General features: G+C 39.5%; 1 long non-coding RNA gene across 1 annotated transcript; it reads right to left on the bottom strand.

Moving 5' to 3' along the window:
* Positions 1-173: 173 nt before the first annotated feature.
* Positions 174-3809, bottom strand: LOC117599189 (uncharacterized). Its single transcript, XR_008303990.1, has 3 exons — positions 3673-3809; positions 3320-3530; positions 174-1562 (listed from the first exon to the last, which is right to left on the bottom strand). It is a non-coding gene; the product is annotated as an uncharacterized LOC117599189 (long non-coding RNA).
* Positions 3810-11362: the final 7553 nt, after the last annotated feature.

The raw sequence follows: 11362 nt of genomic DNA, 5'->3' as shown, positions 1-11362 counted from the left end.
GAGTATTCTAAAGTGTGTGTGTGTGTGTGTGTGTGTGTGTGTGTGTCTGAACTTGGCCCTCTTGGCCCTGTAAACACCTTCCATGTTACCATCCAACAAATATCATGCATACATTAACATTTATCTTTTGGAAATGGAAAAATTGAACAGAGTTAAAAGATTTATATTTTGGCACGAATAAATTCCAGAACCACTGATTTTTTTTTTAATGAACAGACTAGAAACATCATCTCTATTACAATACTTTTTTCCCAGACTGTTAAATATATTCATAAGAGGCAGGACGCAAGTGTGTATACTCAGTGTGTATACTCAGTGTGTCATTCCAGACAGGGCTCAGGAAAAAAAAACACAGAAAACGTGGAATATCCGTAATCACAAACCAAAGAAAACTCGGAACCTGGGAACCAAGGGTCTGATTTAACAATACGAAATGCATTCGAAGATGTCGCAATGAGAGAAGAAGACACAGGAGGGTAAAAGTAGACAAACTAATCAAGAACTAAACGCAGAACACACGGACACAATCAAGAAACACATACACAAAATACACATTCAGACACAATCATGTGGCATAAAAAAACACGACATTTGCTCATCATGTCAGGAATTTGTGACAATATTAGTCAATCATTATAGACTTATAGACATTATAGATCCAGATTAATTACTGCTAACACGCACGTAGAAGCACCAGGATAAGTACCGCTCATCTTACTTAGCTTCTCTATTCTCAAGCAAAAAAAATATATCGATTTGAACTCAACATTTTGCAGACATTTTTAAAGTTTGTTCTTTTTCAATTCAGTCGATATGGAATGATTTGCGCACTCTCCGATATTAACTGACACCGCCTGGAAGCCCCGCCCACCTTTTCACCTCAAAAGATTAAATATTCAATGTCTAACAATGAAATGTCAAATCTAACAATTTACCAATAATGCTAATGGTGATGATAACCAGAATTTGATCAAATACAGTATTTTTTTAGACATGTTATAACACACAATGAAAATTTCTCTGCCTAATGTCGTCCTTTTGCCTGAGTAGTGAAATTTAGCTTATGATAAAATGGTCATGATTTATTCAGATTAAACGTGAGAACTTTTTGTTTTTGTTTTGTTATGAAATGGCGACAGGTTTGGATGCAGGGCTGAAGATATTGAAAGGCAATCACAACTAAAAGGGTAAGGAAATAATTAAAAATCTGTGAGTCACACAGGGTCAGATGGAGGTTTTCCTTCATTGCTTTGACCTTGGTGGACCTTGGATGGTGTTGCATCCCCAGGTACGTTAGCGGCATTCTCGCAATGACGTCGATTTTATGAAATATAGATTGTTGCAATGTGGTATTCTTTTTGAGTGCTGGTGCAGAGTGGAGGATGGAGGGAGAAGGATTGCTGCAGTCGTATCCATCATTCAGGATGCATCAGCCCCTTCTGAAATCTCTCAGAAATCTCTCCTCCACTTCAAAGAGTCAGTGAGACACGTGAAAGACAAGGCCAGGCAAAGCTCCTGTGAGTCCTTCAATATTTACCAGAACGCTTCCAGCCAGATGTGAGCTGATGAGAGAAAATAAACACAGTGAAGCAGAGCAGCTCTTACTCACTGAACTTTTGATCCTTTCTGGATGGGATTTGTATTAAGGTGTATCTGTATGATGTTTGGGGATGCTCTTAACCAACTTCTCAAAAAAAAAAATCACATTATTAGGCATACCAACAAACTGATTATTCATATCTTTCGACAACACCGAATCATAAAAACACACTTCACACAACCTCATCATACTGCACTTCTAAACGTATTACTTATTCATCAGTCAGTGGCTGTGTTTACATGCATCTTAATAATCTGTCAGTAACCTGAGAGTTTAAAAAATAAAAAAACATTGACCTCAACTGGAAAAGAGAAAACCGATTTCAGTCTGATTGAACGAGCTGAGTTAATGTCCTTCTAAGAAAGATTACGTTCTCTATCAGAATCAGCGTACGCTCTGAGCATGTGTGTTTGAGTCACGAAGCAGTCCTGGTGCAACAAAAGAGCTTATATTACAGATTTTAATTTATTTAAAATAATTTTCAGTATTGGAACATTCTGAGGCAGCATTTAATATTCGCCAGAAATTCAGCGAACATATATGCGGAACTTGGAACTTTGATAAATTTGTTTCCCAAAAATGGTCTTTAATATCAATACAAATAGATGATGAGTAAAGCGGTTAGCTTTCTGTTATAGTGATGGATACGGTGATGTGTGGATTTTGTTATTTTCAACAGCTAGAATGTTCTTGTTCCTGAATCTGAGTCAAGCATGAAATGCTGAGCGGCTTTTCTGAACACGCTGACCGGACTCACGTGCGCCTCGTTTTTATGACCCGGTACATACACTACGCAAGCATGCAAATGTGAATACAAGTGTGTGAGTTGATGCGAGGTTTTTCTTACATAACTTACACATATTCTATCAACCTGAACGAGTCATAAGCAGCAGTGACGTAAAGGTGGCAGCGGAATGGAGATAGCTACTGTTTCTGGAAATGCGTAAGTCCTCCATTTTGATGTGCTGAGGGTAACGTTCGTGTATATAGCAACAAAAATTCTGCGTTGTTGCACGTGTTGGCTTGCGTAGAGTAACAGGCCGGAACTTCGCTCCGTGCTTGCACACAAGTTTGAATAAGTTTGGATCGGATTCGATGTAACGAATATATGAATGAAGATTGTATAAGATAAGATCGAATGTGAAAATCTTTGCATATAAACACAGTTACTTTAACACGGGCTGTGCAGAGTGTTGAGTGTGTGTGTGTGTGTGTGTGTGTGTTCCTCCCTCAGGTGGATTGGAAGACAATAGCAGGTCTACTGACTCCATTTTGCATCCATTTGCTCAGTATGAACAGAAGAAGCATGATATTTTATTATTGTAATGAAGAGAACATTAGCACACACCCACATGTAACTTTGAGGTTTATGTTTGCTTTTAAGACATCAGTGCTACTGAGGCTAATAATAATAAGGCCATGACCTCTAAAAGTCTCTCCTGGATGCAGGTAAAGGTCAAATTATAATGAGATATTACTCTCAGAAGCTGTGTTGTGCATGGTGTCTTACATCAGCGACTGTCAAAGCTTTGACTGAGGACATCTGTAACTCTCAGAAATAAAAAATAAAATTTGTGTTGACTTTTTCTTTTCAGATGAATGCCATTCAAGCAAGGAGTTGTCCAGACCTTCTTTACTCCCTTCAACATTCTCTCTCTCTCTCTCTCTCTCTCTCTCTTTCTCTCAGATTTAATGTGTAAACACTAACTGCTGGCTTACCACAGTAAATATTGATGTTTTATTGGACAGGCGGTCGAAAAGATTGGTGGAAGAGAGGCTCAGAGGCAGAATGAGCTCTCTGCTCTATCTCAGCGCAGAGTCAAAGAACAGAACAGTGACCGCTGTTTCGTTAAATTCACGGCAGCCATGACGAAGTGGAGACAGAGGGAAATCTATAGGCACTGAACTAAAATACTTCCAACTGCGGCTGCTGAGAAAGAGAGAGAGAGAGAGATGTAGAAAGATTAAGAGAGAACAAATACCTAACACAAACATCGCTTACATCCCTTGACACTTGGAGATAACGCTCGACGACACACAACTGCCCACATACGGGCAGATCACACACTCACGTCCACATGTATAAATAGGTTTGTGCACCCACGGAGAGGTGGACTAGATTAAACAGCAAACAAGGAAGGACACATTCAAGGTTTGGGAGCATCAGTGACTCAGATGTAGCAAGATGTGCTCCTACTTCAATGAGAGAACCCTGCATGGAATAACACACACACACACACACACAGAAAAGCTATCTGGTTAGCAGGCTTTCAAAATACTTCAGAATGAAACCTCCAAATTGCATCCTACAGGAATTCAGATGCGCAGTATGTGAGGTCTGTAAGAAATCTCTCCTTCCACTCTGGTTTGGACACAATGCTCTAAATTTATTCAGAAGATATTTGTCAAATCCATATTTAGAAGTGTAGCTTGTCCTGCTTGGTGTTGCTTTAATTATGGTTGTATTTTAACTGGGTTATCCACCGGTGGTGTAAAGAGTACAAACCACACTGAGTAAAACTAGAAGTAGTGATCAAGAAAATGACTCGAATAAGTTGCTTGGTGGAGTAATTACTAACCAAGTGAGCTATTCTGAAGTGAACAGCACCTCCATCATCAGCAATATATAAAGAATGTTGGTAACATTAGCTGGCTAGCTAACTTAGCCAAATGCTGTTGGTGTTTGAGTATCTTGCTAGGTTTGATAGCTACCTAGCTAGTTCATGTCAATTCATATATGTTTCTTGCTTTACCGAAGTCGCCCCTTACACATTATCCTGAGCGTTACCTACAGGCTGCAGCAGCACTTAGAGATATTTACCACAACATGCGATCGCTACTGAACAACAAAATGATATCTTAAATTTACTTTCATACATAAAACACTAAAAGATCTGGCTAGCGCTAGTCTAGCTCACCCAGCTAGCTAACAGCTTACCTGTACATGTTTCCGCAGGTTGGATGTTGAGTCTAAAATGGCGAGATCTCCACGAGTTTTGTCTCGCGTAATATAATTAGCAGATCATTATCACATTGAAGCATTTAAAACTGAAGCTAGCTGATAAATTGGGTCAGGGATCCTCATCTGTCTTCACTGTCTCAGACACTGCTGCTGCTGAATAAATATTTGGTGTCTGAAGTGTAGACTTTCTGCTTTATTTTGATTGGGTCTTAAATTCAAATCATTATAATTTTACCCCACTGTCTTTTAACTGACTGTCAGGCTTCCAGGGTTAAATCCGTTATTATTTTTTAGTGTAAAAACTCCTCATAGTAAAATTAGTATGATTTAATTCTTCCCAAAAAAGTACCATCACAGTGAACCATGCACTTAAGACCTATAATAAGAGTACATATACAGTAGTCTGGTACTTTTCACCCCTGCTAGATCATAGTATAAGTGTAAAAATCAAGAAATTAGAAAAAAGGCTTCCACTTTTATTACCTATGATTGTGTTGTATGTGAGATGCTTATAAACACTGTACAATTCTTTATTAACAATTCCCAGACACTCAGCTCTGTTCTCTGATCATATGGAGAAGACGTGAGTCTGCTTCCAGTCCACTGTTTGTCCACCGTGTGTCTTCTGAACCTCTCCAGATGCCTCGCATTAACACTTTATGTCCTGGCTGTTTGAATCCTGCTCAGAAACCATGATGTCTGCTGACAAAAAGCATCTTAGCGTTGGTTCCCCATTGGCATCACCGCAGATGTTCTTGTCAAAAACATGCTCACTCAACTCACTCTCCTTCCTCTCTTTTTTTTTAATTTTGTAATAAATGAATAGTTCATCACATCACTGCAGTAGGATCCTCAGATAAAACCAAGTAAAACCCAGCTACAGTCAAGACCATGCATCTTCACCAACCACTTGAGAATTAGCTTTTATTTAATTTATTTTTTTTAAATCACTTGACCCATGTGTTTTCTTTTCCAGCTGTACTAACATCCCACTAACAGGGTTTTAGCCTGATGGTATACTTCGTCCCTGAAATGGTGAACTAGAAGGACAAAGACAGTGTTCATTAACATGATACGAATACGAGGTGTGCTATTTGTTTGGTTTTTTCCTCCAGTAGCCTCACAGATCTCCAAAATAAAACCATATTTTCATCCATAGAGACGCCATTCCGTAAAGCCCACGCAGACCACGCGCTGTGTACAGGGCAGCGACTCTCTGTTGGGGGTCTACAAAAAAAATTAATTAATTTTAAAAACATGAACTTGTATGTTCATTGTGCATGTTTTTCAGTGATCTTAAATAAACATTCTCCATCGTTATTAAAAGAAAATACTTGCTAAATGACTCCGTTTTGACTCGCCGTGTCTCGGCTTTGTAGTAAATTCCGATAGGTGGCTATTGTTGTCAACATTTGGGAAAGACGTTGTTGTTTAGATAGAAAGCTTTCCAGAAAGATCCTCAGGGCATCTGGTTGAGAGTGATGATGAACTTGAGTGATGTAGCTGAGGTTGAGGAATGGTACAGACATTCAGGAGTTGAATAAAGTTATGTTCTATAAAATATGATATTTGTTTGTTTGATTTTGTTTTAGCCTTGTTTTTTTTACTCAAGAAATACAGATTCCAATATTTGTAGCGCTTAACAGATAATGGCATTGAAACGGATTTTCTGCAAATGCAAATTGAAAGTACAAAAAGCAGGGAAGAGGTAGCGCTCTTATTAGACTCCAGAGTTACCACATAGACATGGAACGCTGCAGCTCCTCTTCTGTCCTTGACTAGAATGACTCAAGCTGTCATTCGGAAATTACAGCCGCCGTGTGGAGGGATGCACCGACTGTCGGCTCTTGCCAGCTTCCCTGGTGCACTCACCTAGGTCTGACTTTGCAGGAGCAGGCTCCCTGCGTCCCTGAAAAGACACACAGGAGGAGTCCAGCCCTGTAAATTATTAAACGTTCAATGAGACCATTGCCTCCAGTGTCAAGTGAAACATTTGTTCTGTTCTCCCTGAGTTGCATCATCTCACTTCTCCTTCGTTCAGAGGCTGGGTCAAAATATTATCAAATACATCTGCCTTCTTTCCTGCCGTAGATGTATGACAGGGAGGGAAGGAGGCAGCCCTTGTCACGTAATTACCACTTAACCAGAGATCACTACTCATTTTGTCAGCAGAGGAGACGTCCGTGATTACTGCTCCCCATTCCCTGTTTGCAGCCTCCTGAAAAAACACTCCTCCCTCTCAGCACAGGCACAGAGCAGGCTGTCAAGAGTGTTCCTATATCTCTTGGTTTGATGTCAACTAGTCAGCATGGGAATTAAAATGACAGCAGCATGATTCCACCATTGCCTTTTAATGAACACGAGTAAATGATTGTGTCCTTTGACAACTTTGAATGAAGCCACAGGACAGCAAAGTCACGGCTGACTTTTTAAAAATGTGTCATTTCTGTACACGTTCCGTACAGGCATTGATTTAAACGATAGATGATCAACTCATTTAAACCGAATAGGTTCCCAGATACATACATTTCATGCCTTGTAGAGCTCCATGACTGAATCTATTTTTGGTGTTGCAGGATGACATTAATAACGAGATAGCTTCAAATAAAATGAAGTCGAGATGCTGTCACACTTCACCCATACACACTGCCTGCACTTACACTTTGCCTTTGTTTGCAGAAATCTATTAGACTGAATTCTGATTTAATTATTTGCTATAAAGCAAGAGCTTGGCAGCTTCTGAGTATTTTTAAACTAGATTAATTAGGTGTAAAAACAGCAACCCTGGCAACACTGTCATTAACTGTCCTGTCTGCTGCTCCTCTTTCACTGAAAATGTTCATAAAGAGAGCATGGGGCAGCGTGATTCTTGCCCCAATAGGCCTCTAGTTATTAGCGCTTGTTGCAGTTCCCATTTTTGATCCAGCTGTTTTCGATGCAGCTGGTTTGTTTCACGTCACCATCATCACAGTGTGTGACATGAACACAGAAGATGTAATGGTGATGACAATCCTCTTTCTCCACTCATTAACAAAACATTCATAGAGCAGCGTGATTCCTGCTCCAGTGGACTGCTATTTATTAGCGTGTGTTGCAGTTCCCATTTTTGACCACTAGGTGCAATAATAACTCTATGGAGCTAAATGTCTAGCTCTAGACAAGAGCTAGAACATCTAGAAAGGCAATAAAATCAACAGAACATGGGCTTATATCTGTCAATAACAACAGTTTTTAAATGGTTAAAATATCGCACAAGCCTAATTACCACGTTTTTATGTATGTCTGTGGAAATATGTTCAGCCGTTCACCAGACGGTTTTGTGACAAGGCAAGAAACTTTGAAACATTCGAAACTGGCGGCTACACTGGCTAAAAATGTAAAAGAAACAGTTCCGAAAATCTGTGGTCTCCATTAAGTATTGTGCATCTTTGCCTGAGGCATGTGTCATTAAAAAAGCAGAGCTGCCAGAGTAACCTAGACATCGATTCTCTGGACACAAATCCGGCTCCCTGGGGCTGAGAGAATCACGCCATGATCTAGCAGAAGCCTCTAAGGCTAGCCTCAGGTAACAACCATGCAGTAAGGAGTCTCTCACTCAGGAACAGAACAGCATACGAAACTATGGTTCGCTAAGTCTACAGGCGACTCGTGAGCACAGATTTTGGTGGAGCAGGACGACATTAACAACGACAGAACCTCGAGGCGAGATGCTATCACACATGACATATGCTATAGGCTAATAGTGAATTTCTACACTTTATCTTTCAACACAAATTTTCAACGAGAGAACAGAAATAAAAACTCAAACGTAAATCTCAGTGTTGTTCAACACAACGCTGCCACCTCACTGTTCAATTTGCTTCATTTGAAAAAAAAATTCTCATCAATCTTTTAGACATGCAAATTTTTCAATCGCAGCTTTACTGGATTTTATAAGCAATTGGTGCAACTATGATGGTTTCTGGTTGCTGATAATTGCATGCTAAAGACAGCTTAGCTAGTTACGTAGCTAGCTAGATAACTAGATAAGTGAAGATTAAACTTTAATCACATCTTTCCTAATCAAGAAAAAGATTTAAAACTATAGATTAAAAAAGATGGCAGTGTTCATTTTGATAACTTACTTCAAATGGGTTATTTAAAAGAAAATCCAGCTGTTTTCGATACAGCTGGTTTGTTTCACGTCACCATCATCACAGTGTGTGAAATGAACACAGAAGATGTAATGGTGTTAACGATCCTATTTCTCCACTCGTAAACAAAACATTCATGGAGCAGCGTGATTTCTGCTCCAGTGGACTGCTATTTATTAGCGTGTGTTGCAGTTCCCATTTTTGACCACTAGGTGCAATAAAAACTCTATGGAGCTGAATGGTGCAGTGACGCTGCACCATGATTGCACAACATCTAGAAATGCAAGCAAATCAATGAAACATCGACTTATATATGTCAAATAGCAATATTTTCTTTGCAACTCCTGCCCCTATGGACGAGCCGCAGTGGACTAATTCACACCATTATCACGGTCTCTCCACCATGCTTACTCATGTGCCAAGTCGCTCACTCGACTTCCTCATTTAAATGATCCTCCTACTCACTAAATCAATGGTAATGGATGAGACTCACTCCCACACTTTTTTCCTCATGCATTCTTCATGACTAAGAATTTCTCGGTGTATTTATTTCTCTACATAAATAAAAACTGAGTGCCCTCCTTCAGAGCTCCTCCAAACAAAGTGGTGATTTTTGTCTGTAATGTGTGTTTGCTTGCAGCTCAGGTTTATTTACAACTGTGCATGCTGTGAGACGCCCTGATTGTTTTGACTCGCCTGGGAACTCGCTGTTTGTTATGGAGCTCAGGATTTTGGGACGTAAAATACTGTAGTGGGAGAATGAATTTGCTGAGGTACTTGTTAGCAGCCAGGAGAGAGAGGCATGCCTTTCAAAAGCATCCTCAATAGAGACAGCAGCACTGGGAAATGTCAGAGTGAGTGTAACCTTTCATGCTGCACTTGCACATTCTTCTCCATCATGAAGCAGCGTGTTGCTGAGCCAGCGGGGAGGTGGATGGCACAGATTATCCTGAACAAAAAAGAAAAACCCTGGGGTAGGTGGAAATATGAAAAGATTTGTCTGTCAAGATTTTTTTTTTTTGCACCACATGCTTTAGTATAATTGTATGGTTGCTAATAATAAGAACATCGCTCACTCACTTCTCTTGGCAGGACTATTATCCAGGGAAAGTAGAAGTGACTCTGGCCAAATTAGTTCTGCCTGGCTGAGGAGCCTTTCATGAATTTAGGGCACAAATTACCCAGAGTTAAGTTCCACTCCAAAAAAAGATTAGGGTTAGGTGCATCATGATGAGAGGTGTATTCATTAGGGCTGTACTCGAGACTGACATTGTCAAATCCAACACAAGTCCAAAATCAGGAATACACAAAAATCGAGTCAAGACCGAGGCTTAAGAGTCGAGGCAAGAATGAGTCCAAATGAAAGCAAGACTGATTCAAGATGGAGACTGAAAACCATCAAATCCTTTTCAAGGCCAAGCCTTTAATCATTCATGTATTGTGCCAATGTTTAAACTGTTTTCCAGAAGCAAGAAAGAAAAAGACAAAAGGAACATTATTTTACAAACTCTCAGTGGAGACTGAGACCATATTAAGCAAGACCAATGCTTAGGAGACAAAAGACAAGTCCAAGTTGTCACGGTAGCGCTGATACGGCACTGGACTACATCACCCACAAGCCATTTCACATGATCACTGCACGCACCATGTCACATGACCATGAGCACCTGTATCACGTAGTTGTCCAATGAGCACGGGTATTTAAGTCACGCATTTGCATCTGTATTTGCATACAGAAAACATCTTGAGACCGGACTTGCGTTATTTAAGGTTTCAGAAAAATATAGATAATGATCAGAAACATACAGCTTAGTGTTGTAAACATAATTTCACTATCAGTATCTGTAGCCACCTTCTAATAATATTTATACCTTACTTTCGCTGGACATGATATCAGAATCTGCTGAGACACAGTGCTGCTGCAAGTCAAAATGGTGTCCTTTACTCTCCATTTCATTGTAATGCCTCTACGATTTACTGGGAAGGTTTTCTTTAAATAATGATGGAGAACAATAACTTAAATCAACGAAAAACATGTGCAATGAATGTATAAGTTAATTTCAAGTCAATTCATTTTTTTCTGCAGAACTATATTTTTCAGAAGTATTGTTTTATTTTGGAGCTTAGTAAGGCAGTGTTTAGGTTCCACTAACAGAGAAAACCGAAAAAAAAAAAAAGTGCACCTCTTATTTTTATTATGTTTTGTTGTTTTTTTTTTTTGCTTCATCTTGTGAAATCCCCTGAAACACACGTGTAGTCTCAAGTTTCTGGCAAGCTGTCAAAAAAATAATAATAAACAAAAAGCACGGCTCCTATTTGTGTCTGTATTTGTATTCAGTTACATCCCTCATACAGCTGATCACATGAGGGTATGCTGTAATGACAATGATTTACATCTACATTTAACACCCAAAAAACTCCATAAAAGGCAAAGCTCACAGAGAGCCGAACATCAAACTGGTGACTAAACGACATTGTGGTCTTCCAATAATGCCAGCTCAGCCACTGCAGCGCATCGGCCACCATAAGCACAGACTAACTCTTCCTTCTTTTATAGAGTGAATTTGTATTTGTATTTGGATCGCTTTCTTTCAAGTCACCAATATGAAACAAATTTTTTCATGAAACATGCATGCAGTTACAATAAATAAGCTATTTAAATTTGAC

The sequence above is a fragment of the Pangasianodon hypophthalmus genome, chromosome 15, assembly GCF_027358585.1.
Source record: "Pangasianodon hypophthalmus isolate fPanHyp1 chromosome 15, fPanHyp1.pri, whole genome shotgun sequence".
Lineage (NCBI taxonomy): Eukaryota > Metazoa > Chordata > Actinopteri > Siluriformes > Pangasiidae > Pangasianodon > Pangasianodon hypophthalmus.
The sequence above is the reverse complement of the archived record's forward strand: the minus strand, read 5'-3'. Positions and strand labels throughout refer to the sequence as shown.